Genomic DNA, 12644 nt, shown 5'->3' with positions numbered 1-12644 from the left:
TCACCATTCGAAGCTCTATGTTATCCAAGTGGATCTGCTTAAAGCCGATGACAACAACGTCAAGTAGAGAACAAAAAGGGAGAGAGCAATTAAGCACGATGGCACCCATGGCCGTGCCCTCGCAGCGTCGTCGAGGTCTCTACAACATGCTTGGTGTTAAGAAATGGGTTTTGGCTTTCTGGTCTTTGTAGATCTGTTGCAGAACGGGGAGACAAATGGAGAGAGAGATGGAGATGGAGACGAGTAGAGAGAGACAGATAGAGAAGGAGGGAGACAGAGAGTGAAAGACAGAAGGAGGGAGACAGAGAAGGCGAGATAGAGAGAGACGGAGTGCAGATGGAGAATGATAAAAGACAGAAGAAAGGACCGGTTTGGTATAAACTGGGTCTCCTTCAAAAATCAAAAAAAGACTTGGGTCTTAAAAGTAGTGAAAGCTAAAAATTGGACTTTATAATTATTTAATTAAAAATATATTTCATGTGATTTATCCTAATTTACTATATTTCGTAACTAGTAACTAGCCCCTCTCGAACGCGGAAGTGCATGCGAGTGACCTCTACTATTTTATATATATATATAAGCTCCATCTGTTGAGGTATACCTCAACTTATTTATGTTGAGGTATACTCTATTGGGGCCCACACGAGTCGTTTTGTGTCAATCCGAACCATTCATTTTTTACATCTCCATTGATAGATCATCATTGGAAAAAATTAGCCAAATCAGAAATCATTTGCCTATTTAACTTTGATCAAATAAATGTACGAACCAAATATTTTCTATGAAACCGTTCATTTGTTTTATCAAAGTTAGATAGACAAATGATTTCGGATTTGACTAATATTTTGCAAGGATGATCTATCAATGAAGATGATCCTTGCGAACGGTTCGGATCGCTACAAAACGACTCGTGTGGGCCCCAATAAGGTCATACCTCAACAGAAGGAGCCTGTATATATATATATATTTTCTTTCTTTTTTGCGTATGCATTGAATTTATTATTTAACTATAAATATTGCTTCATATTATGGTCCTTGGTTTAATTGCCAAGACCGTTTTAAGTGAATGTAGTTTTTTTTATATCAAAAGTTAAGTGAATGTAGTTTGTGCCTTATACATTATTTTAGAATGTAAACTACTCTAGAACTTTGTCTAACCTACAATAAACAATAGAAAAAATTGCATAAAGTTGGAGGACTAAAAAAAATATGCGGACTTTGTTTTACATGAATGCCTAAGAATTGCAAAGAATTTGTGTTGGCATGTGTATATATAGAAATGGAATGGAATTAATAAATTCTCTAGAACCTAGAAAGAGAAGGTAATTACAAGGAGTTAAGTTTCGAAATTTTCGGCGAAATTTCGCCGAAAATTTTGTTTTTTGAGGGTATGGAAATTTTAACACTAGTTCATGAATTTTTCACCGAAATTTGGCGAAATTTCGTTCTGAGGAACAAACCCACCATTTTTCTGTCTGTCTTCTCCTTGCCAGTTACAAACTCAGCCACCGCGTGATTGGGGAGGAAGGAGAAAGAAGAGAGCGAGGAGGGAGAAAATCAGATCGGGGAGGGAGAGAGGGAGATCGGGGAGGGACTTGGGAGAGAGAGAGTGGCGCTGGAGAGGGAGGATAGAAGGAGAGAGAAGAGAAAGAGATTTGATATTATGCCAGAGTGAGTCGCGGAGGTTGGGAGAGAAGAAATGAAAGGGAAGACCTGAAGAAAGGTCACAGGATGGAAGCCAGGAGGGAAAGAAAAAAAGAAAGAAAAGGAAAGTAAAAGAAAAAAAAAGAAAAAGGAAGAAAAAGTCAAAAAGGAAGCAGAAAGGTCCTGCTCAGTGCTCACGCCATCACGTTGAGAAGTGGAAGCAGGATTAGGAAGGAAAGAAGAAAAAAAGAAAAGGAAAGAAAAGGAAAGAAAAAGAAAAAAAGAAAAAAAAAAGAAAAGAAAAGAAAAAAAGAGAAAAAAAAAAGTTTAGGGTAGATTAAGGTTTGAGATCTTTGGGCAATTGGAAAAAAAAAAAAAGTTTGGGGTTTCGTTTGATTCTTTTGGAATTTCGTTTAGTTATCTTTAAACCCTAAATCATAATACATTTCTACATAAAAAATAATTAAAAACTCTAAAGGGCATAAATTCTAATATTTTATATTATATCTTAAAAAATATAGAGTATATAGAGTTTAATGTAATATTATGACATATAAAGTATTGGGTTTAGTGTATAGATTATAAAGTATAAAAAATATAGTAATTTTATTTATTCATTATATTAATTTTATTTAACAGTATTTGCCTCCAGCGCATATTATATTCATCACATATCACATGAAACCTACCATATAATTTGGTTTCTTCAATATTTTTTATCAATATAGTAGATAATATGTTAAATAAATATATAGTAAAGTTTCATTCAAAATTTCCGTATTTTGATAGGAATTTCCGTCGTTTCTGTCTAATTTTTGTCGAAATTTAAAAATCTTCAAAATTTCCGTGAAATTTCCATCGAAATTTCCTCAAAACCCGAAATTTTATTCCTTGGGTAATTATGACAAAGTGTGAATATTTGAGGGTATAAGCACAAAAGAGACCCTGAACAGTTGAATAATTATGCAAAAGACAAAAAAAAAAAACAAAAACAAAAGGACATACCTAAATGGTATGGCCTTGCCACATAAGCAGCTATAAATACTGTTGTAACCTTTTTGGACTTTGATTATCTCCAATAATTTTCTTTTTTTCAGGGCCAATTATAGAAAAATCAATAAAATAATTTCAAATACCAAAATGGTCAGTGGATTATACAAATAATTACCGTGCGCATCCACACTCGGTAATGTAATGAGAGTATCTTTTACCATGGTAGTACCCTTTAAGCTAGCCTCATGTTCACTCGTTTTTAGCCAAGGTTGGCCAAAAGCAACACTTTGGTCCGTTTTCGTGCAATTTATGGCCCAAACACCTCCCCATAAGGACAAATCGACTAGCTCGTCCATACGTACCCATTTCGGAAGTTTAAGGGATCGAAACCCAACGTCATCGTTTTTCGTGACCCTTTACTCTCAGATCATCATTAACAACAACAAAGCCATGCAACATTGCATACAAAAACGATACAGAGTTCACAAGTAACATATTTATTATCATACATACATGCATAAAATAGTCCCAAAAGTCAGGGTGTGAGAATTCCCCTACCTAGTGTCCAAGCTTAACCTTCATGCACTTCCACAACACCGATATCCTTAAATCCTTCTCAGAGAAACTGAAAATCCAAATCCGACAGAATAACGACTTTAGTCAAACGGTAAATTTGACAGAGTTTCGGTATGACATTTCCTTTCGGTCATGTCTTCCCAAAAAACTCAGAAACTAGTCTGCTAAAACTAAGTCTCTATATTTTCGGGACTTAGGGTTTCTACGTAGAGTCCAATTTTATTTATAAGTCTGGAAGTTAACCAATTAAAGTCCAACAACATGACCAGGTCAGTACGGGGGAGATTGGGGGATCAATCTTAGCATTCTTAAGCCAGCAGAGCAACAGCAGCTGATACTGACCTCGACATCACGTGTTCGGTTACTTTAATAGGGTGGCGTCACGTCTCAACTAATTTAATTTTATTGAGTTAAGGTGTGAATCATATCTTAATTAAAGAAATAAAATTTTTAAGATCAAGATATGACAGAAATAATAAATAAGTACCAAAAACAATTAATAAACAAATACTTACATTAATTATATTGTACATAATTTATACAAAATCATATTTTACATAAACTACTCATTGGTAGTCTCTTATTCTAGCACACCACACAACTTTATACATATATATATTATGTTCTCTTGCTTCAGTAATTTTAATTCTCCATTTCAGTACCTACAAAATCTATAAAGAGGTGAGCAACCTTAGTTCAATAGAGAAACCTTTCTCATGAACAATTGACTAAACTAAACTAAGTGACAAGAAAATAATAAATATAAATAATGTTTGATACAATGCCAACTCCACTATTTCTATTCCCGTTAACTTATATATTAAAACAAACAGATCGCACGTCTCATACCGTGCATTTTATCATTGTGGTCCCGAGTGTTTCAATATATATATAGACTAACACCCAAAATACTATCAACCTAAATTCTCATTTTTGCTAGTCATCTTGTCCTTCTCATTTGTGCAAACTGGGTTGACCTGGGATCTGGTACCTACCGAGAGTTCGAACTCAACTACACAAAAACTTCCAACAATTCCATACTTTTCTTTTCCCAATAACTTTCATACTTACTTTTATGTCCAAATGCGAATAAAAATATAATAAAATTTAATTGACAATAAATTCAAATATGTTAAATAAAATGAGATAGAACATTCAACACATAATTCACATAATATCACAAAATTTAATAAAGTCAAAATTTCAATCGTAGAAGTTCTCCAAATATTCCCTACCTTGATTACGAGCTTCAAATAACACTTCCGAGTCTAATCCGAACATACAAGTACATAAAAGAAAATAAAATATTAATTAGATTTTATTTTATTTATTTTTACTCTCCAAAAAGAGAGAGTGTAATTCACACACAAAGCTACGGGTCTTAGATGGTTTCGAAACCAATTTCATTGGATTCGGAACGAAAAATGGAGTGAGAATGAGTCAAAGAACTGGCCGCAAAGTGGCCGGAAATAGCCCTACGCTCCGCCACTCTCCGGTGGTGCGAGTAGGCATGAACAGTAACACTGTTCATCATCTTCTTCAACCAAAATGCAAAATTTTGGCAGTTTCATGAAGTTGTTTTCGAACCCAGTTTTGACCTATCAAAACTCAACGGAATTTGACAAATAAATACTCGTTGGAAAGCTTATACAACCAGCTTTCCAACCATATATTGGGTTCAAAACGGAGCTCAGGTTTTGACAGAAATCGTCGTCCAAAGTTTAGGATCCGAATCTGACAAATTTTTTTTTCCAGAATTTATGAAAATCTTTCCCTCCACTTCTTTTCAAACTTAAAGCAATAAAACTGAACCTAAGGGGTTCGAATAACATAATAACAACATAACTTTGAATTTAGACTACAAAAACATGAAAATTGGAATCTAAAACAAGATTTTGAAAATCGATTTGGACACCCAAAACCATTTTTAGAAAAAAAAAAAAAAAGAATTTTAAAAAGAAAGTTATGAAATTCAAACCTTACTGCCTTTTCACTTCCAGAATTCTTAGCTTTCTTGCTCTAGAACTCTAGATTTCCTATGTTTACCTCACTTTGGATGTAAAGAAGCTCTGAACTTGTCAATGAAAATAATAACAGAGCATCCTATCTATTTATAGGGAAAGAAATCAAAAACCAAATTGAGTTCTATGTGCTGTAAGAAGTAGGAAATTTGATTTCTAATTCTCTGAGAATTCTCCACCTCCTGTTATGTAGATCCATAGCTTGTCCACCACTATTTTAGAGAGCTACACCTGCAGCTCTATAGCTTGGCTTACTCACCATTATAGAGTGCATAATCCTCATCCTAGCTAATTCTAGGTTCTACCCAGCTGCTTATAGCTTACCTTAGTCAGCTCTTCATAGGTTGTTGAGTGAGCATGTCATGATTACAGAAGATAAACATGAGAAGATGATAAAACGAGAGACAAACAAGCAAGAGGAAGAAGATGAGTTTTGCAACGTTAAAACTTTTTGGCTGGGATTGATTTTGGGTTTTAAGGGAATGCGCTGTTTTATGGGCTTTTGAGAAATATGGGTTTAATTCTAATATGTTCAGCCCAATTTAAAAAAAAAAAAAATCAAAATTTCTTTATTTGAAACAATAAATTTATTAAAATTTTCTATTACCAAAAAAAACAAAAAAACAAAAACATGGGTCTTCACAATCTACCCTTCTTAAAAAATTTCGTCCTCGAAATTTATAACATACCAGAGTTATTAAAAAGTTCTGGATATTTCTTTTGCATCTCTATTTCTAATTCCTATGTTGCTTCCTCTACATTTCCATGTTGCCAAAGGACCTTTATTATCAGAATGGTCTTCGTGTGTAACACTTGTTCCTTATAATCTAATATCTGAATTGGTCTGTCTTCAAAAGATAATTTTTTATCGATGTTGAGATCTCCCCAATCTAAAATATGCGCTAGATCCGGTTCATATTTTCGGAGCATAGACACATGAAAAACATTATGAATGCTTGAAAGTTGAGGTGGTAATGCTAACTTGTAAGCCACCTCTCCAATTTTTTCTAGAATCTCAAAAGGTCCGATAAATGTTGGAGCTAATTTTCCAGACTTTCCAAATCTCTTGACTCCTTTACGTGGAGATACCTTAAGAAATATATGATTACCCACTTCATATTATAATGGCTTTCTTCTTCGATCTGCATAAGTCTTTTGTCGGCTCTGAGCTGTAAGCAAACGTTGTTTGATAATCTTTATCTTTTTGGTCGTTGCCTGTACAAAATCTGGTCCTATCAAAATTGTTTCTCCAGCTTCTGTCCAACATAGAGGTGATTTACATGGTTGGCCGTAAAGTGCTTCATATGGTGTCATTCCGATACTGGATTGGAAACTATTATTGTAAGCAAATTCAGCTAAAGGCAAATGGTCTTCCCAGTTTCCATGAAAATCTAAGATACATGCTCTCAACATATCTTCCAAAATCTGAATAGTTCTTTCTGTATTGCCCATCAGTTTGAGGATGAAATGCACTGCTAAAATTCAATCATGTCCATAATGTCCATTGTAAGCTTCCCCAAAATTGAGAAGTAAACTTAGAATCCCTATATGATACAATTGAAACAGGAATTCCATGTAATCTAATAATCTCCCGGACATATAACTTTCCAAGCGTTTATGTTGTGTCTGTAGTCTTGACCAGTAAGAAATGTGTAGACTTAGTCAGACAATCTACAATAACCCATACAAAATCTCGACTTTTAGGAAAACGTGGTAAACCTGTCACAAAATCCATAGTAATATGATCCCATTTCCACTCAGCTACTGGAAGTGGTTGAAGCATTCCTGATGGTTTCTGATGTTCTGCCTTGATTTGTTGACACGTAAGACACTTCTTTATGAAATTTTCTATATCTTTCTTCATGCCACTCCACCAAAACTGGCGACTAAGGTCATGATACATTTTTGTTCCTCCAGGATGGATAGTATAAGATGAATAATGAGCTTCACGTAGAACTTCATTCCTTAATTCTAAATTTGCAGATACATAAAGTCTTCCCAAGTATCTTAAATCTCTGTCTTCACTAAAAGTCCAACCTTCAGATTCTTCTCCATCTGAAATTTATTTTCGAATTGCCATAGATGTAGCATCATCTCCTTGTTTTTCTATAATTTTTTCCATCAAAGTTGGTTGCGTAACCAAATTACATAAGTAAACATTTTCTCCATGCGCGTCAACATATACATTGTAGTCACAAATGGACTCTACCATTTTCCATCTTCGGATTTGCAATGTTGCAATAAAGCCCTGTGATTTTCTGCTAAGAACATCAGCTACTGCATTAGCCTTTCCCGGATGGTAATGTAATCCAAACTCATAATCCACTAGATATTCCATCCAACATCGTTGTCTCAAATTAAGCTCTTTCTGTGTAAAAATATATTTCAGACTTTTGTGATCAGAATAAAGCTCAAATTGTTCACCATATAAATAATGTCGCCATGTCAATAAAGCATGAACAATTTTTGCTAATTCCATGTCATGAGTTGGATAATTTCTTTCATGAGGCTTAAGTTGACGAGAAGCATATGCTACCACTCTGTCAGATTGCATTAATACACACCCTAATCCACGTAATGATGCATCAGTGTACACAGTGTAGCCTACACCTCGTTCAAGAATAATTAACACTGGAGCAATAGTCAATCGAACTTTTAAATTCTGAAATGATTTCTCACATTGACTATTCTAGATAAATTTCGCTCTTTTTGTGTTAACTTGGTTATCGGTGCAGCCAATTAAGAAAAATTCTTTATAAATCTTCTGTAATAACCAGCCAATCCTAAAAAACTTTGTATCTTTGAGACATTCTTTGGTTGACTCCAGTTCAATACAGCCTTTACTTTAGAATTAAGAGTCTACTGCAATACCTTTGTTAGAAATTACATGTCCCAAAAATTTCACTTCAGTTAACGAAAACTCACATTTACTTAACTTGGAAAACAACTTATGCTCCCTTAATGTCTGTAAAACGATTGACAAATGTCGCTCATGTTCTTCTTGCGATGTAGAGTAAATAAGAATATCATCTATGAACACAATCACAAACTGATCCAAGTAAGATCGAAATACTCAATTCAATAATCCATGAATGTTGCTGGTGCGTTAGTTAAACCAAAAGGCATGACCAAAAATTCGTAGTGTCCATAACGAGTTCTAAATGCAATCTTAGATATATCTTCTGCTTTGACTCGAAGTTGATATAACCAGAACGAAGATCAATCTTTGAAAAGAAATGAGAACCTCTTAACTGATCAAATAAGTCATCAATTATGGGCAAGGGGTATTTATTTTTCACAGTGACTCTGTTTAACTGACGATATATAATCAATACACATTCGAAGAGATGCATCTTTCTTCTTAACAAAAAGAAGATGTACTAGGTCGGATGAAACCTTTGTCTTGTAATTCTTGAAGTTGTGTTTTGAGTTCCTTTAGTTCTGCTAGTGCCATACGATATAGGGGTATAGAAATAGATTTGTACCTGGATATACTTCTATAGCAAACTCTACCTCACGCTCTCAAGGTAATCTAAATAAATCTTCTGGAAATGCATCTCTAAATTCCTTAACCACAAGAATGGACTCTATCTTGGAATCGTTTACCTCTTCACTCACAATATTAGCAATTAAATTCAAATAGCTGCGATGTCTTGTATCTAGAATTAATTCAGACTTATAAGCACCATTATCCCCATAAAAACTAAAAGTTTCACCATTAAGAGTACTTATAGTCATCTTCTTTTTACTACAATCAATGATAGCCTGGTACTGTGTTAGCCAATCCATCCCCAAAATAACATCATACTCAAGCATTTCCATTACCATCAAATCAAAAGAAATTTTATGATTTGATATCTAGCTCTATTACACAAAATCTACACACCCTTTTTACTTCTACACTATTCCCCAACGGTGATCCAATTAATAACGAAGATTTCATGAACTCAGTTTCTAATCCAAGAATAGATTTAAATGATTTTGATATGAAAGAATGTGTAGTACCATAATCAAATAATACTCTAGCCTATGAATTATAAACTAGGAATGTACCTTCCATCGTTGCAGGATCAATTGAATCTGCAGCATACACTTGACCTTGAGTGAGTTGTTCTGGACATCTTGCCCCTATTGGTGTTGTGGACTAGCTTGCATTTGTGGTCTACCTGGTTGTGCTTGTTGACCAACAGCTGTCTTGGCCAATTTTGCTGAGGTTGAAAAGGAGCACGGAATTGTGGTTGATATTAAGATGCTTGTGTACATGGACAATCCCTTTGATAATGTCCTGTTTGTCTACATTGATAACAAACACGTGCATTTTGAGTTGTCCCAAAATTTCTTTGTTGTTGATGAGAACTTTGTGAGGGTCCAAAATTTTGGCGTTTATTACCTTGACACTTGAATTCCTTGAGTCCCAAGCCCTCTTAATTTCAAAAGTACTTTGCTCTGCTATAAGTGCTCGATCAACCACTTCAGTATACTTACTCAGTTTCAAGATTGATACCTTATCTTTAATGACTAGTTTAAGGCCTTCCTCAAATCGTTTTGCTTTAGCAACTTCATTAGGTATAATGCCTGAGGCAAAACGCATTAATTCCTCAAACTTAGCTTGATATTGGGCCACGGTCATGTCACGTTGAACAAGAAACATAAAATTTCGAGCCTTTGTTTGTTTCATAGTATCTGGAAAATATTTCTCCAAAAAGACTTTTTCAAATTCTTCTCAAGCAGTAATTTTAACATCTGGAGTAGCAAGAACTAATTCCCACCAGTGATAAACTTGTCCTTCCAAATAAGTACAAGTAATTATTACCTTCAGATCATTCAGTACCATTCAATTATTCAAATTTCTTTTCATTTGCCGCAACCATTCTTTAGCCAACATTGGGTCTAGTGTACCTTTAAATACTGATGGCTGCGTTTAACGAAATTCACTTTGAATCCTCATCACCCGTTCTTCTGTACCCTCATGATGATTTTCCCTATGATTTTCCCTTATCGCACTGGCCATATCTTGGATTGCTGCTATCACTCCAAAGTTACTATTGGAATCCCCATTAATTTGTCCTTCAATTCCGGCCATCTTGATTCAATTAAACAATCAATTAAACCTTTTCTTTTATTAGCTTTCTTGCTCTAGAACTCTAGCCTTCCTATGTTTACCTCACTTTGGTGCAAAGAAGCTCTGAACTTGTCAATGAAAATAATAACAGGGCATCCTATCTATTTATAGGGAAAGAAATCAAATTGAGTTCTATGTGCTGTAAGAAGTAGGGAATTTGATTTTTTATTCTTTGAGAATTCTCCACCTACTGTTATGTAGATCCATAACTTGTCCACCACCATTTTAGAGAGCTACACCTTTAGCTCTATAGCTTGCCTTACTCACCATTCTAAAGTGCATAATCTTCATCCTAGCTAATTCTAGGTTCCACCCAGCTGCATATAGCTTACCTTAGTCAGCTCTTCATAGGTTGTTGAGTGAGCATGTCATGATTACAGAAGATAAACATGAGAAGATGATAAGAAGAGAGACTGTGAGATCCCGTATTTTTCAAAAATTTATTTTAAATATTTTGAGAATTTATTTTAAGGATTTTGGGAATTTATTTGAAAATTAAAAAGGTTTTGGGTTAATTTTTAATTTTTAATTTTCGTTTTAAATTGGGCTTGACCCAAAGTTGACTTTTAAATTAGTGGGCTTTCGTCTTTGACTTTGGGCACGTTGGATAGGTCTCGAGTCCACGAGTTCGTAGACACAAAGTGCGCATAAATCAGAGTTACGGGCATTCGAAGTAAAGGGCAATTTTGTAATTTGTACCAAAGGGGTTTTAAAACCCAAAAATCAGTTTTTAAACTACATTTCTCTCTCTCCTCTGTCACGCACTCTCTTTCCCCGACTTTGCTCTCTCTCTCTCTCTCTCTCTCTCTCTCTCTCTCTCACCTTTCTCCCCGCGCACACACCCCTCTCCCAGCCACCATCGTCGGCCAGCCACTGCCGAGCTCGACCTCCGGCGAGCACCCCGACGCTGACCACCCTCCCCTAAGTTCACTTTCTCTCTCTCTCTCTGCACTCTCCCTCCCGCGACACCAGCAGGCTGGGCTAGTTTTTTCGGCCAGTTTCTTGGCAACCCAAGCCCGCCGGCGTGCAGCCCTTGTGCCGGCCGTCCTCCCCAGCCTAGTCTTGTACCTCACCGCCACCCCTCGACGACGCAAAGATGCAAAACAGAAACGGAGCCACCACCTACGCTTTGATTTTTCCGACCAAGACGTGACACTGGACTTGCTGTGCTTTGTTCCCCTGGTCATGGTGAGTCCAGCCATGGTCTCTGTTTGTTCAGACGATGCTCCACGACGGAGCAATGAGCTCGGGAAGCCTAGCCAACCGCCGGCTTCCGCCGCCATTTTTGGCCGTTTCTGGTGACTTTTGACCGTCGACCCAGTTACGATAATCGATCGTCGAGGATTTTGCCACCGCTGCCACCATCGGAACCACCACTTTTGGCGGTGGGTTAGTGGTCGTTTGACCCAATTCCGCCCAATTGAGGTCTAAGGAACCCTTCTAGTTCCTTTTGGTACACGGGCTCGGGAAATCTCATTTCCAATGCCGTTATGCTGCCGGATTTGATATGCAAGCAATGGCGCCGTGAAGGGCATTTCGATCATTTCACGTGATTGCACTGTGAGTGAAACTTATCTGGTTATATTGTTGAGTACTGTGGATGAATTGTCTGTTTTGTGCGATTGGTTGCTTTATGTTAGAGGAGGCTAAGTGTATGATTTGAATCATGAGAATGTAGTGACGATGATTTGAGACTAAGGGATTAATTGAGAATTATAGAGATGCTATGACGATAATTGTTGAATTAGAGAAGAAATGTTTTTTTGTCGAGGTAAATGAATGAGGATTAGGCAATTATTATATAGTAGACTGTGAGTAGAAGTGGTAAACAAGTGGAGGGTCATGAGTAGGAATCAATTTTGGAAAGGATTCGATATAGCTCGGGGTAGACTGTGAGTGGATCTTTGGTTTTGAAATGTTTTGCACATTTTATAATTCAACTCTTTTCTTGATTTAATTGAATATGGATAGTTTCTGGAAATGATTTGGATCTAGCAGCTTTCATGATTTCAGAATGATTTTATTTTAATGGATTTATTGAAAGAATTATATTTTCAGTTTTTATCTGGATGAGTACTTCTGAGATGTGGTTTATTGAGATATCCAAAAGCAGTTTCAAACCACCACATTAGTACCCCTCAGCAGGTATACAATTGTTCTGCACTCGCCTAGAGATGACTCGGTGGTGTATGACCAACATTTGCTCTGCACTTGCCCAGTCAACGGTGTATGACCAGCATTATATATTGCTCTACACTCGTCTCGAGATAACTCGGCGGTGTATGACC

General features: G+C 36.1%; 1 pseudogene; it reads right to left on the bottom strand.

Moving 5' to 3' along the window:
- Positions 1–9478: 9478 nt before the first annotated feature.
- LOC147280274 (uncharacterized) lies at positions 9479–10317 on the bottom strand (annotated as a pseudogene).
- Positions 10318–12644: the final 2327 nt, after the last annotated feature.

This window comes from Dryas octopetala, chromosome 7 (genome assembly GCF_963921425.1).
Source record: "Dryas octopetala chromosome 7, drDryOcto1.1, whole genome shotgun sequence".
In the NCBI taxonomy this organism is placed as follows: Eukaryota; Viridiplantae; Streptophyta; class Magnoliopsida; order Rosales; family Rosaceae; genus Dryas; species Dryas octopetala.
This window is presented reverse-complemented; position numbering and strand designations above follow the sequence as displayed.